Source organism: Cavia porcellus, unplaced genomic scaffold (assembly GCF_034190915.1).
Source record: "Cavia porcellus strain 051 isolate PalLab524CR breed Dunkin Hartley unplaced genomic scaffold, mCavPor4.1 scaffold_11, whole genome shotgun sequence".
Classification (NCBI taxonomy): domain Eukaryota; kingdom Metazoa; phylum Chordata; class Mammalia; order Rodentia; family Caviidae; genus Cavia; species Cavia porcellus.
In genome coordinates, this window is record NW_026947494.1 from 57783278 (window position 1) to 57799034 (window position 15757).

The 15757-nt window shown below is 46.7% G+C and overlaps 1 protein-coding gene and 1 long non-coding RNA gene across 2 annotated transcripts in view; one reads left to right on the forward strand and one right to left on the reverse strand.

Annotated features, from left to right (window-relative positions):
• The window catches only part of LOC134478114 (endogenous retrovirus group K member 5 Gag polyprotein-like), a 67063-nt gene extending 60972 nt beyond the window's left edge, over positions 1 to 6091 (reverse strand). Inside the window, exon 1 of the mRNA XM_063258289.1 lies at positions 6084 to 6091. The gene's annotated coding sequence lies outside the window, so the exon portion shown is untranslated. The remainder of the gene's footprint in view (positions 1 to 6083) is intronic.
• On the forward strand, positions 1527 to 5079 carry LOC134478115 (uncharacterized). The gene is made up of 4 exons (XR_010050537.1): positions 1527 to 2572; positions 3114 to 3185; positions 3825 to 3963; positions 4849 to 5079. It is a non-coding gene; the product is annotated as an uncharacterized LOC134478115 (long non-coding RNA).
• Positions 6092 to 15757: the final 9666 nt, after the last annotated feature.

The following is a 15757-nucleotide window of genomic DNA, read 5'->3' on the forward strand; positions in this document are numbered from 1 at the left end:
TGCCTGATGCCAGACGTCAGGACCGGATCCGCGGGCACACTGGCTAAGCGGGATGCGCCCACCCAGGGCTCTGGGCAGGTGCCGAGAGGGGCCCACAAAGGTGGGCCCTTGGGGCAAGTTCCTGCCCCCGCGGGCAGGGAGCAGGGCTGCGGGGCAAAGCTAGCCCCGCCGCACTGCTCCCCGGAACTATTGGGGAACGGGGGATACTTCTATCCCAGACCTTGGCAGAGCGCACTGCTTGGAGCAGCCAACTGCTCTGTGGCCTGAACCGCAATGCTTTGTTGCCAGGACGCGGCTTCGCAGCTCGAGACCAAAAACCGCCCCGCAGGCGGGTGCTAAGGCCCGCGTGCCCGCGTGCACAAACGGTCAAAAGCCGCGCGGCGCGTTTGCAACATTTTGTAACTTTCCCGGGAGGGCGGTCCCTCTGCCTCTCTGCAGCAAGATGGGGACAGGAGCCCGCGACCCTGAGGGATTGCCATTGCTTGCAAACAGGCTGCAGGTTTCCCGCCCTCCTACCCGGGCTGAGGGGGACAGCTAAGGGGAAATGAGCTGCTGCAGTCCCTTGAGGGCCCTGAGGCAGAGCCCTGGGGCTGTCACCTGTGGGCCCTGATCCTAGGAGGAGGGACTAGGGGAGCAGGGTTCCTGCCTGAGCCCCGCCTGGGACACTTGAAAGCTTTGGCATCAGGCTTTTGCATCTTCCTGCTCTTGCCCTGTGTGTGAACTGAAGAGGAGAGTAACCAGCATCAGATATCCAAACAGGCAGCATTCCTTTCCTCCTCTTGGATTCCTGAAGTTACACCCTGCCTGTTCCTGCCTTTTACCCTCAACCTGAAGAAAATCCCTTCGTGTGTTTCTGTAGCAAGCCTTCTAGTAACAGAATCTCTTGCGTTTTTCTCCCCTTCTCTAACCTTCCTGTTTATATTCATTTGGGCCCCAGAACTTACATCACAGGCACACAGTGCCTGGGGGGACCTTTTCTTTCGGCCCTGCAAGGTGTTCTCTCAGTCTCTTGTGGCTGGTGTGTTTTCCATGGGAAGTTTTAAATTGACATTTCCTTGTATTGGTCCTGTTATTTTCTCTGAGTATTTTGCAGAATTGTCTTTATGCTTGTGTATTGAGTTGAGCGTGTCTTGGGTGAGACTTTTCCCAGCATCTTAGATGTGTTTTCCATGAATTGTGACCTATCTCCTACTTTATCCTGTATCTCTCTTGTTCCTCAACTCCTCCTTTACCCACGAGGATGGTAAAATGTTAAAATGTTTTATGTTGCTTTGCATGTCTCTGAGACTCTTAACTGTTTTGTTCTTTTTTCTTTCTCTTTGCTTTTAGATTGGCATTTTAATGCCCCACAGAGTCTTGGACTCTTGTTCTTTTTCTGATGGAAGCTTATTTATTTCCATTAAATGAATTCCATTGATGTCATATTCCATTCATGTCAAGGGTATTGGCCTTTCCCTCTCTCTCTCTCTCTCTCTCTCTCTCTCTCTCTCTCTCTCTCTCTGTCTGTCTATGAGAATGGTTGTTTCTAGTGTTGTAGGGGAAACTGAGCCAACAGTAACCAGGAGCTCAGGAGAAGAAAGGAAATTTAGTGATCTCCAGGGGAGTCATCCTCAAAGTCTGAGGGGGTGATTGCATAGAGCTTGTCTTTTCTATAGAGTGGCAAACACAGGTTGCAGGGGACAGTTGCAAGCTTTTAGCTGAAGGTTGTGGTACAATGGCTATCTTGTGGTGAACATAGTTGTGTGTAGCAAAGTTGTCACCACGTTCCCAGGGCTTTCAGTTGGATGAAATCATATGATTTAGCTGAGTTCCGTGGCTGAGAACAGAATGGCTTTACCTTTGCTTAACAAAGTGTCTACAGTTTGATCAGGCTTTCTGCTTTCATGGTAGGTGTTTTCCATGATCCTTCCTTTAAGTGGGTTGTTTCAGGGCTGGATATTGCCCTTTCCCTTGAGGATTGGTCAGATGGTCTCAATTTTCTATATGTACTATTGCTTAGTTTTGGATAGTGCCCTGGACAGTTTGCTGGTTGATTTAGGAGACTCTGGTTCCTATCCTCAGGCAAGCAATGGTTTCTCTTGTTCTGTTGTTCTGCAAAGCTGTCAAGGCAGCAGGATCAGACCGCATCCTGCATTTGCTTTGCAGTGTCCAGGTTGTGCTCAGGCCACAGTGCCCCACCCCCAGCCCCGGTGGTCTACTGGATGCCTGGTGGTTGATAGCTCAGTCGCTTTCCAAAGCCTTTGCCTTGCTTCTTTGGAACTATTCTGTGCAAGCCGCTCAGTGTGAGTCTAGACCTTGTGCTGGCTCTTACACAGACTTCAGTGATTTCTTTCTGCAGCTCTCTCCTCTTTAAAATGCCATTTACATTTTCCTGCCACAAGAAGAGAACTTCCCCAGGGCAGGTCAACCCTCAGGCCATCAGCAACAGGAATAGAGTACAAACATAGTGGCAATTTTCCTCATTCTCTTCATACAGCAGAAGTCACTGCCTGTTCCTTTGTGGGCACAGGTCATCTGTTGGGGCTTTAGGTCCCTCTGCCTCTCTTGAGACTGCTGGACAACTTTGCAACCGGTGAGGAAAAAAACGCACAAAAGTGGGATGGGGATGACTCTTTAAGCCTCAGACGCACCCCCAGCCCCGAGGAGAAGTCCACACTTCTCTGGATACAAACAAGGATTGGGGTCCAGTATTTATTCTTTCAGTGATTACTGGAATTTACTTTCCCTAGACAAAGCTGGAAGACACAGAAGGAGAAACTCAACATGGAACAGCCCATTATGGGCTGTTGTTCTCCTTTGGATGCCAGTCCCCATTTGCCTGGTACTGCGTGCTTGCAGCATTTTGAAGTACAGTACATGCTTTCTGCCTGTGTCTGGTTCCAGTTGTCATTTGTGCAGGAGAGAAGTTATCTGGGACTTCCCATCTTTCCCTAACAAAGTTCTATGGCTACTAAATTAATTTGAAAGAAATGTACTTGCATTGTTACCTATGATAGAGTTCCCTTCTTTTTAGTGGCAGAATACTTTTGAATTGTAGGAATCGTATGGCCTGGTTTTTATCCATTGCAATAGTAATGTTTATATTGCTTCTACATCTTGTTTGTTATGGAAAGTGTTGCTGTGAACATGGGAGCGCAGATGGTTTCACTCCTGGTTTCTGTTGTTTTGCAGAAGAACCCAGAAAGGTGAAGTAGAGCAATCACAGAAGGACACATACTACACAATTTTCTTTATATGAGATGCTTAAAATATAGCAACCTTTCAAGGAGGCAGTAGAATGGTGATTTCCAGGGTCTGAGAATGAGGGGAATGTGCGTTGCTGGGCTTTTGGTATCGAAGGTGTATGAATTCTGTACTTCTGTTACAACAGTGTGCCTATAGGTAATAAAATTGTAATAATGTGTGTAGAAATTTTGTAGAAGTGCAGATTTCACATTGTCTATCATAATGAAAAGCAGCGTTAGGCAGTTTTGACTGACAACCAAAGATTTAAGGCTATAAAATTGAAGGATTGATTCACTGAATAAATATCAAAGTCTATAATCAGGCAATTTCCAAGAAATGAAAGCTAGAATTATTTCACAACAAAGGAATTTAATGAGTATCTCACAAAATATGTGCATATAAGTGCACATGAGAGATGTGTATATCTATTTTACTATAATCCTAGTATATTGAGATGTTCTAACTTTCCTATAAAACTAAAGTCGCCTGGTTTGTAATTTTGTTTATTGTTCTATAATTTTGTGAGTGGAGGTATTATTGGTAATAAACCAGGAAACAGTCGTGGTTTTTGATGCAGCCTTCCTTGCTATTTCCTTTAGGTGTTTCATTCCTTGACTTAAAGAAACTGAACAGTAGAAGAAAGAACACTGGGTGGCAGATGGGGCCACAATGAAGTACAGGAGGAGGTGTCCCTGCGAGGTCAGCATCAGCCCCAGATCACCCTACGGGCCGCTCTTGGTATGAAATCCGCTTGAATTAGTGATAGGTTTCACTCATGGGGAGCCTGCCAGACCTCACGTGGTGCCTGCCCAACCTGGTGCTGGACCCTAACATGACAGCGTGTCCCTCTAATATTGATTTCTGTGTTCTTCCTCCGAGCTCCAGTTGACCTTTTTGCTTTTCCTGCATGTGCCAGCATCTCCACCATCAGCTGTCAGTAGGTCTTTCTGCCCGCCTCTTCACACACCATCCCCTGTCAAACCTAATCAAAGCCCCATGGCTTCTTTGTCTGCCTCAGAGGGATCTTGCATTCTTTGGCAGCTCTCCCATGCCCACTGATAAGGCCTTTTTTCTTTTCTGCCTTTGTTTTTCTGCTGAGCCAAAAAGCCCCAACAATTAACATGCTCAGTTTTGGAAAAATAACAAGTCTCATCCAGTGCAGGTGAATGCAGTCAAGAACATTGTTTTCATTGCACAGCATTAGTGCTTAAGGAGTGTGAGCAAGGCAGAAGAATATGGTGCATGATATAGTGTCTCTCCCTCCTCTTGATATAGAAATAGAAATGAAAGGGCCAGGGATTTAGCTCAGTGGCATGAGTGCCTGCGTGGCAAGCATGAGGCTGTGAGTTCCATCTCCAGTACCAAAAATAAATACAATAAAAAGCAAGAAAGAAAAGGAATAGAAATTCAGTGAACGTGGCTTTTTTCACTTAGTAATGGACCTGTTTTTGGTAGTCATGGAGTTTTCAGTCCCTCCGTGCCTCCTTATCTTGATCTGTCCTGCCTCAGCTCAGCATGTAACACTTCATTTGTAGTAGTCACGAAGTAATGAGTGAAGGAGGTATAGAAATAAATGAAGGGGATCGTGTAACACATGGTCATTTCTTTCATTTTTATTCATAGAAAGAATGAACTCTAAGACACAAGAAAGGTGATGTGAAACATTGTCTGACAATCAGTGAAAACAGTGGTGTGGATTCTTGGGTAAGTGCATTTTGAAGTTTCTAGAGGAAATAAAAACTACATTTTCGATTTCAATCAGTTAGAATGCTCTTGAATTTCTTTAAAAAATTCATTTAAAATGGGGACCATTTTGCCATATTTCTGTCTATGTACTAGAGTTAGTCATATACAAGCGGAATTAATGTTTCTTTTGTAATCTTATATGCAATAAGATTAACCAATATGATCATTTAACAGCATGGGGATTTGTTTGTTTGTTTGTTTTTTGGTGGTGGGGATCAAACTTCTGACCTCTTGCTTTCCAGGTAGGCACTTATGCCATGAGCTAAATCCAAAGCCCTGGTCTGGGGCCCTGGTCTGGGATTTAGCTCAGCAGTGTTAAGTGCCTGCCTGGAAAGTGTGAGGTCATGAGTTTGATTCCCAGTAGCCAAAAAAAAGTCAGCACACTTGAAAATCACTTCTTTAATCATTTTTAATTTGATTTTACATTTGTTGTGTGGGTGTGGGAGTAGGGAACCATTGGCTCAGTTGTGATCATGTGACATTCAGTGTCAGGTACTACTGGTATTGCAAGACATCACCTTTATAAAGTTAAATTTTATTAGAAATGCTTGCTTGTCTTGCAAAACACTTGCACAACAAGTTACTCACAATCTAAGCATTTTTAACTCAGATTGTTCACAAGCATCTGCAGTATCAGTTTTTTCTTTTCTTCTTCTTCCTCTTCTTATTCTTCTTACCCGATCTCCTCCTCCTTCTCTTTCTTTGTTTCCTCACCCCCCCCAGTGCTTCCCCCGCTTCTTCTTTATTTGGTTGCCAGTTTCTTAAATACACGCTATGTGTACCTTATTGTGGAGCTTTTTAAAAAATTGTTCACATACAAACTTGATACAAATGTAGTTTATAGAAAACCATCTGCAAACCTGAAATGAAAATAGTACACTTACTATACATATATTAAACTGATAAATTGTTAGGAATCATTTTAATTTAATGCATCATTTGACAGTGAAATAGTAGGTGGTTTAATTTTTTTTCATCTGGTACTTATTTTAGAGGTGCAGATTGGCACACAGCAAAGGACTTTAACACCACAGTAAAAGTAATAAAGTTTAACTAACTGTTAATTAGCACATGAACTATTGCATCGAAGAACGAGAAAGTACGGAAGTTACCAGATCGGAAGAGCTTGGATTCCTCTTCTAAATAACTATAAAACATTTGCTTACAATGCTGGCATATATGCAAATGTAAGTACATCTTCCAAGCCATCACTGCCAAATCCGAGTTCAGTTTTTAACTCTTGTTTTCCTGCTTTCACAGGGAGCCCTTTTAAAACCTCCAAAACTCTCATTAAGATCCTTTCAAAGGTGTCTCCTCCTACACTGTCCTTTGCTTATCACTGTTAAGCTTGAAGAAAAAACCCGGTCTCCATCCCAAGAATTTTTGAGTCTTCCAGCTTTGCCCTGGAGGAGCAGAGAAGGGCGCTCAGCTAGGGATGAATCATTCCAGGTAGTTCAAGCTATGAACGGGGCGCAGCCTCCCGCCCCTCCCTGACATCTCCCTGAATGTTCTGTCCCACCCTGGGCAGTTGTGCTAGTTCTCATCCTGGAGAATCAGGTGGTGCTGCTGCCCCTGGTGGTGATGGAAGGTTAAGTGTATAAACAGTTCAAACAGCCATTTGTTGTTCTTCCTTTCCTGTGTACAGAAGAAGATTGCACCCAGGGGCGACTACCACTGAAGTACATCCCCCACTCCTTTTTCTTTTTATTTAACTTTCCCAGAGGAGCCTGAACTTGTGATCCTCAAGGCTTAACTTCCTTAGTGCTGGGATTACAGGTGCACAGCACACCTCAAGTAAAGGGCTTATTTTGGCTCACTGTTGTGGAGGTTACAGTCTGTGACTGCTTGACCCCAGGGCTTTTGGGCCAATGTTGAAGCCCCACATGATGGGAGGGTGTGACATGAGAATCACAAGTTCAAGGCCAGGCTGGTGGACTTCATGACTTTGTGGAACCCTGTCTCAAACTCCAAATAAAAAAAGGCTGGGGATGTAGTTCAGTGGAAAGCCCCTCAGTTCAATACCCTGTACCTCAATCCATCAACTAAACAACTATTAAAAAAGACTTCAGTGTCGGTGTCACTCCCGGCCGGCAGGAAGGACACACAACAAAGTCTGGCAGTGGACAACCTTTTCTTTTATTTTCCTTCTCCGTACAGCCTGCCCCGGGAATCCTCCCGGCCGAAGCCTCTGTTGGTCCGCTCCCCGCGGCTCCTTGCGTGCTTCTCCCTACAGTCTGTCCCGAAGCCTCTACCGGTCCACTCTCCGCAGCTCCTTGCGTGCTTCTTCCTACAGTCTGTCCCAAAGCCTCTACCGGTCCGCTCTCCGCGGCTCCTTGCGTGCTTCTTCCTACAGTCTGTCCCGAAGCCTCTACCGGTCCGCTCTCCGCGGCTCCTTGCGTGCTTCTTCTGCTTCTTTTTTCATGGTGGGAGAGGCACTCACTTTTATAGGGTTACAGTGGCCAATCAGTTCAAAGCGCGCGATGCGGGCTGATTGGCTAACATCAGTTGTTGCTAGGCAGACTATCTTACAGGGCGGGTTGTGAAGCAGGAGATCTTACAGGGCGGATTGTTTACCAAGCAGGAAGCAGGAGATCTTACAGGGCAGGTTGTTTACCAAGCAGGAAGCAGGAGATAAGCGCCATCTTAGCACACTCGATGGGAGGGGTAATCTAGCTCAGGCTTTGCTCTTTCTTACAGGCCTCATGTCCGCCAAGTAAGGCGACCGGGCCTGGCCGCGGCTCCCAACATCTCCCCCTTTTTTATTTTTTATGAATGTGCGCATCGTAGCCCTTCCTGGACTGGGTGCAGAGGCTTATGCCCTATGCGTAGGCCCACCGTAGGTCCTTGGCTTAGACCCTGGTCGGCCATCCCATGGTCTGCCAAGGCCCTGAGGCCCTCGTCCTTTTTCTAGGGCCAGGCACAAACTGGACGGAACCTGGATGCACACAAGCTTGCACTCATTTCCTCTCCGTAAAGAAATCCCCTCGGAGAGAAATTTAGACCTGGGCAGCATCTAACAGTCCAGCGGCTTACATGCAGGATGGGGTAGGGCCTGGCTTAGGTTGAGTCGCACCGGGGGAGTACGCTCTTACCCGTCATTGACTCTCCTACCCAGCTATGTCATAATTTTTTAGAGGAGGAGTGTGGGAAGCTCACCGCCCCTAGACTCGGTCGTAGGCTAGGCGAGCGAGCCATGCATATGCCTGAGGATCTTTTTGTCCATTTTGGGCTACCACTATTTCTATTCATCTTGTTGGTTGGTCTGTGATGGATCTCCGGTAGGGCAGGTCTGATCTTCAGTCGAGGGCTTTGTTGCCCGTGTCAGTCTCTCCGGTACCCACAGTGGTTCTCGTCCCGGTTCCTGTGGGAAAACACAAACCGCGCCTCGGCTCCAGCTGATTACCGGATCCGGGCCCATCCATTGTCCTGTTAGGACATCTTTCCATTTAACCCACCCTTTATGGTTGGGGGAAGGGTTGCAGTGCTCCATAGCTGGGGAGCAATTATCATTATTTAAATTTAAAAAATTGTGTGTGAATAGTGCCATGGATAATCGTGCCTTTGGGGCCAGGCCTTGGCCTACTCCCCCTTTTTGTTTTTGTAAAATTTCTTTGAGGCTTCTATGAGCCCTCTCAATGATTCCTTGACCTTGGGGATTGTATGGGATACCATGTTTTAATTGTCTGCCATTGATCTTAAGCAAAAGCATGGGCCTCTTGTCAAGAGTCATGTGGAGTCCCTCAAAAATCTCCCCGGAGGAGCCAAAGCCTTGATCTCCTCTGGTCTTTTGCTTAGACTGGAACCTCTTATGGAGGCTGGGGAGCAGCAGGAGCTGCGCCATCCTGTCCCCTTCACTGATTACCATAGTACCTACAAGAGTTTGGACCATAATTTTAACATTGCCTGTATAATCTGAGTCTATGACCCCAGGGATCACCGTAAGACCCCGGAGGGCTGTAGAGGACCTTCCAATTACCAAGCCAACCGTGTCTTTAGGCAGCGGCCCCTTAAATGTGGTCTCAACCACCTGAACACCCATATCGGGCGTCAATATGAGTCTGGAGGCGACACAGAGGTCCACGCCTGCTGACCCAGGGGTAGCCCTTGTGGAAGGCTGCCACCCTGTGTTGTCCTGTCTCGGGGGTGGGGGCCCGCCGGCGAGGAGGGCCCCCTCTGGCCGTTTTTTGGCTCGTTAACATCTCGGCCACAAATACGATTTCCCTGAGCGTCATAAACTGACCTGCAATCCTCTGCCTTATGTGGACCCTTTCTGCATCGCCCACAGACGTTATACGATCCTTCATTTTTAAGGCGAGGCTTGGCGTCTGCACTATTTGGGCAGTTGCGTTTAATGTGTCCTGGGTCCCCGCAGCTGAAGCACCCCTTGGCTTTATGTTCCTCTCTAGGCCCGCGAGGTCCCCTTTGTTGCACTGCCGCAGCCAGAAGAGCTGCAACTCCCGAATTAGAAAGCGGCCCCCCTATTTCTCTGCATATTCTGATCCAGGCGTTAAGATCCTTATTCTTATGTGGGGCTATTGCTGCCTTACATTCCTTCGTGCATTGTTCGAAAATCAACTGCCTAACCAGCGGTTGAGCCACTTCCCTATCGGAAAAGATCTTATCGGCGGCATCTTGCATCTGAGCCACAAAATCAACGAATGGCTCTGTTGTGCCCTGGACTATTTTAGAAAGGCACAAGGATGCCGTTCCGGCACCACTCACCTGCTTCCAGGCGCGAAGCCCAATGGTATTGATCTGCTCATAAACTGCACCAGGGAACTGAGTCTGATCATCAGCGTGTTGGCCTTCCCCCATAAGCATGTCTCTATTCCATCCCTGGTTCCCTCGGTTAGCGTTTCTTTCCGCCTGTTCGGCAGCGAACTCGGCGTACCAGGCTCGCCAATCCAGGTAACTACCCGAGGGCAGACACGCCTTTGCCAGCTGAGTCCAGTCTGCGGGGGTGAGGGGCCCAGAAGACAGGTTCTCCAGCATGGCAATGGTGTAAGGCGCAGTCGGCCCAAAGGTTGTAACTGCATTTTTAAGTTCTCTAATCTGCTTTATTTCAAAGGGTTCCCACACATTACGTCCCTGACCCATGGCCATCTGTACAGGATATATCCCATAGGGGCCGCTATCTATCCCTGGGAACGGGTGGTCTTCATTAGACACACGACCCCCACGCCACAGCTGTTTGTGGAAATAACGTCCCGCCGGTGGCGGAGCATCGTAAGATGGCGGCCGTGGCTGAACAGAAAATGGCGGCCTGTGCGTTATTTCCTGTACTGACGGAAGAGGGGGGAGTTCCCATGCGGCGGCCTCGCGGCGAGGGACCGCTTCCGGGAACGAGTTCCAGGGCGGAGCGGAAGGTTCTGTCTCCCTCCCCTGCCAGGGGGCGCTCAGAAGCTCTCTGCTTTTTCGTAAGCCTAGCTGAGCGGAGCGCAATTCGCGGCGCAACGCAGCGAAAGAGCCTTGCGTCTCCCCATCAAGCGACTTAGGCCCCTGACAGCTGGTCTCTTGGGCCTCCTCACCATTCAACCTTCCCTCGTCCTCGGAGTCAGACGACTCCGAGGCTTGAGCCCCGTCCTCCTCCTTAGCATCTTTGTTCCCCTTGACGGACCCCTCTCGGGAGCTCCCTGACTGGGCCTGCTCAAATACCCTGCGTACTTTTGTAAGCTCTTGAGAGCTTTCCCCGCAACCACCCTCACTCTTAGTGCCGCTACCTAGCATGTTTCCCATTTTTTAATATGTTACTCACCGCATGAGGCCCAAGGAATCCGCCACTTACGCGTGAGCCTGAGAGGAGTCTACAAACCCTGTAGGTGCGCGCCACCCAGGGCCCAGGTTTATCCTCTACTCACCTGTCTTGCAGCTCTGCGTTGGAGCGTTGTCCACTGCCACGTCTCGGGGGTGATCAGTCCCCGTACGGGCCACCAGATGTCGGTGTCACTCCCGGCCGGCAGGAAGGACACACAACAAAGTCTGGCAGTGGACAACCTTTTCTTTTATTTTCCTTCTCCGTACAGCCTGCCCCGGGAATCCTCCCGGCCGAAGCCTCTGTTGGTCCGTTCCCCGCGGCTCCTTGCGTGCTTCTCCCTACAGTCTGTCCCGAAGCCTCTACCGGTCCGCTCTCCGCGGCTCCTTGCGTGCTTCTTCTGCTTCTTTTTTCGTGGTGGGAGAGGCACTCACTTTTATAGGGTTACAGTGGCCAATCAGTTCAAAGCGCGCGATGCGGGCTGATTGGCTAACATCAGTTGTTGCTAGGCAGACTATCTTACAGGGCGGGTTGTGAAGCAGGAGATCTTACAGGGCGGGTTGTTTACCAAGCAGGAAGCAGGAGATCTTACAGGGCGGGTTGTTTACCAAGCAGGAAGCAGGAGATCTTACAGGGCGGGTTGTTTACCAAGCAGGAAGCAGGAGATAAGCGCCATCTTAGCACACTCGATGGGAGGGGTAATCTAGCTCAGGCTTTGCTCTTTCCTACAGGCCTCACGTCCGCCAAGTAAGGCGACCGGGCTCGGCCGCGGCTCCCAACACTTCAGGAGGAATATTTTAGTGACAGAAGGCTTCTGTCTTTTAACTGTCTCAGTGCCAATACCATGGTTATGGTATTATGCTGTAGTTGTTGAAAATGTTACCACTTAGTGAATGCCACATGCAAAAGGATCCAGCAGTTTGTTTCTTACAACTCCATGTGAACCTACAATAACCTCAAAATAAAAGTGATTCCTGAAAGAATGCTCATTGTTCACCTTTTGGGGTCTAGAAGCTATCAGCTGGGCAAATCTGCAAACGCTGACTTTTTGGCTGCCACCAGTTCCTTATACATCTTGCTTGCAAAATGACCAGTTGTCTCAAGTTGATGTCTTTAGCAGCACCCTGGCTACTAGCCATTCTTCTTCTTCTTCTTCTTCTTCTTCTTCTTCTTCTTCTTCTTCTTCTTCTTCTTCTTCTTCTTCTTCTCCTTCTCCCTCTCCCTCTCCCCCTCCCCCTCCCCCTCCCCCTCCCCCTCCCCCTCCCCCTCTTCTTCTTCTTCTTCTTCTTCTTCTTCTTCTTCTTCTTCTTCTTCTTCTTCTTCTTCTTCTTCTTTCTTCTTCTTCTTTTTCTGTTGATCCCAGTGTCAAACTCAGGACCTATGTGCTTGTCAGGCAGGTGCCTACACTGCTGAGCTAAATCCCTGGCTCAAAGAGCTAGTATTTCTAAGGCCAACACACCTTGCTTTTCCATTCTGCTAACACGGAACTGCTGACCAAGTGTCACACATATCAGAGCCGCCCAAGTTAGCACAACAGATAGTTTGCCCTGTGTTGTGTGAATCTGTGTGCTTGCCAGTTTGGCAGGTGAAAAGTGTTAAGGTATAGTTTACATTTCTCTTAGAGTAATGCAGGTTAAATGTCTTTTAATATCTTCAGTTTGTACTTTTTCTGTGAACTTTGCTTATGTGCTTTGCTTGTGTAATAATGGTATCCGACTAATTTTAGAATACATGCTGCTTAGAGAAGTTTTGAACACTTACAAAGCTTGTGCTCTTCTCTACAGACATACATACTGAATCAGAGTAGTCCTTGTGATCTGTGAACTTTTGAGTTCTCTCCAAATTGAAGCAGAGGCAGCAGTTATCAGGAACAACGACTTAAGAGAAATACGTACTAAATCAGACAGCCAGTATTTGGGCTCAGTAATATGTTTCTAAGATGCTCGCAAGATTTGGAAACCGCCGAGCAAATCGGCTGAAATCAAGCAATGCCAATCAGCGAGAGAATACGATGAGGCCCCTGCTAAACCAAAGTGGCCATTCTTTTTCTGACCTCGCAGGCATCCAGAGGCTTATCAAAGACTGTGCATTTCAGGAAATCACAGAAGCTTGTTTTAGTCATTTGGCTCCAGACTAAAATTTGAACTATACTGAAATCAGATATTTGGGTGTCTGGGACTAGCTACTTAGTCCTAGCCAACAGGTAAGCTCAACCAAGCACAGTGGAGCCAGGATGGGAACTCCTCTGGTGCAAAACACAATAGGAAGCACAAGATCCAGTTCCCAGGCTGGAGAGGGCGGGGCCCTTCAGACCCACCCTGAGTGGGCGGTGACCACAGGCGGCTCCCTGCCTCTGTGACGTCAGGGAAGTCCCGCCCACAGCTGTCAGCCACTGTCCATACCAAGTTGTGTGCTGGCCAGGAAGTTGCTCCTTTCTGGGGTCATGATGGGCAGCAAGATGGCGTCTGCCACCAGGTTGCCCAGGTAAAGGGCTTCCATTGCTTTTCCACACGCGGGGATGGTGCAGCCATAGCAAAGGTTTAGGGCGGAGAGGCCTTGTCATAGGATGCACAGTGACACTGCCCATGCTGATGCATAGGCATATATGAAGATGGGACATGAAGCCCGTGGCATTGGGCAGTAGGGCAGCACCTCGTGCTTTGCAGGGGCGAGGCATGTCGGCAGGTGGCTAGCTCCCTGCTGACCCCAGGGTCAGGGCTTCTCTGCAAGCATCTCAGCCTTCATGGTCTGCTGGCTAGGCTGCCCTCAGGAGCTGGGCCAATGGAATGCAGCAAATCATCATGGAAATTGCACACCATGACCAACTCTGATTCATCCCAGGATGAATGCAGGGATGGTTCAACATAGGCAAAGCAGAAAATATACTACTGCACGTTAACAAAACTCAGGACAGACACCACATGCTTATCTCAGTGGATGCAGAAAGAGCATTTGGTAAAGTCCAACACACATTCATGATTAAAAAAAAATCCTACAGAAAATTGGAATAGGTAGATGGTCTTTACCTCAATCAGATAAAAAGTCTTCTGTGACAGACCAACAGCCCACATCATACTAATTGGAAAAAAACTGAAAGCTTTCAACCTAAAGTTAGGGACGAGGTGAAGATATCTACTGTCACTACTTCTGTTCCATATAGTTCTGGAAACAGCCAGAGCAATTATACAAGAGAAAGAAATAAAAGGAGGACTAAGGAAGGAAGAAGTGAAATTATTATTTGGAGACCACAAGACACTCTACTTAGAAGACCCCCAAAATTCCACAAAACACTTCCAGATTTAGTAAACAAATTCTGAGGTGTAGCTGGATACAAAGTCAACGATCAAAAGTCAGTAGACTTCTTGTACACGAATAACAAACTCAGTGAGAGAGAAACCAGGGAAACAACACTTTTCACAATAGTATCCAAAAAACTGAGATTTTTAGGAATCCTTCTAACAAAGGTAGTGAAAGATCTATACAGTATAAGTTACAGGATTTTGAAAAAGGAGTTTAAAGATGATACTGGAAAATGGAATGATACCCTTGCTTATGGATAGGAAGGACCAACACTGTGTAAGTGTCCATTTTCCCAAAACTGTTGTATAGGTTTAATACAATCCTGATCAAAATACCATTAGTGTACCTCAGAGGTCTAGAGAAAACATTCCTAAAATTCATCTGGAACCAGAAGAGACCTAGAATCCTGAGCAACAAAGGCAAAGCAAGAGACCTTACAATCCCTGACTTGAAATTATACTACAAAGCTACAGTGATGAAATTAGCATGGTACTGGCAAACAGACTTGAGGATCATTGGAACAGAAAAGATGCAGACACAACCTACACTCAGCCACACTCTCACTGAGAAAGGAGCCAAAGATGTTCAGTGAAAGAAATCCTCTTTAATAAATGGTGCTGAAAAAACTTTTTTCCATATGCTGAATACTAAAACTAAAAACCAACCCCTGGCTATCGCCATGCACTAAAGTACAAATAAGATTTTTTTTTTGGTGCCAGGGATCCAACTCATGGCCTTGCAATTCGAAGGCAGGTGCTTGTGCCTCTGAGCTAAATCCCTGGCACAAATGGATCAAAGATCTAAATATTAAAAGAGAAATATGAAATCTGCTAGAAATTAGGTGGAAATCTTGAAGACATGGCAGTAGACAAAGGTTTCATGAACAAGAACAAACTACATAGGAAGTACTTCAAGGATCAACTGGAATTTCATCTTATTACAAAGTTTTTTTATTTACAGCAAAATAAGTCACCCACAGAGTGAAAAGAAAACTCACATATTGGGAAAAACTAGCCAACTGTTCCTCAGACAAAGGACTTGTATCTGGAACATATAAAGAACTGAAAAACATCAGGTCCTGGGATTCTGCCTTTCCCCACAAACAATGGCTATCATCAAAAATCACTGAATAATCAGTACTGGCGGGGTTGTGAGGCAGAACATCCTTTGCCAACCTTCGTAGGCATGTAGATAGGTACAAGCACTGTGGAAATTAGTGTGGAGGCTCCTCCAAAAACTAGGACTAGAGGTCCCATTCAACCAAGTTATTGCCCTTCGGGGTGTTTTCCCAGAAGAATTGAAAACATCATACCACAATGACATATGTTCATCCATGTTTATAGCAGCACAATTTGTAATAGATCTTTGAAATTACTCAAATGCCCATCAACTGCAAAAAGCATAAAAACGACATAATGTATTTTCTGTTTCTTTTTCATAGTGAGGATCGAGCTCACAACCTCATGTTTGCCAAGCAGGCAATTGTGCTGCTGAGCTAAGTACCTGGCCCTAGGGTATGGTATTTTAATACAAGATAGCATTCCTCAGCTATAAAGATGGATCAATTCAAGGCTTTTACAGGTAAATGATGCAACTAGAGTTTATACTTACAAGTGAAATAAAACAGACCAATATGGGTAAACAACATGTTGTCTCCCTAGTGTAAGAAACTGAAAGAGTAAATAAGATCCAAAAGTTATAACGCATATTCTGCAAGAGAATGAAACTGCTGAA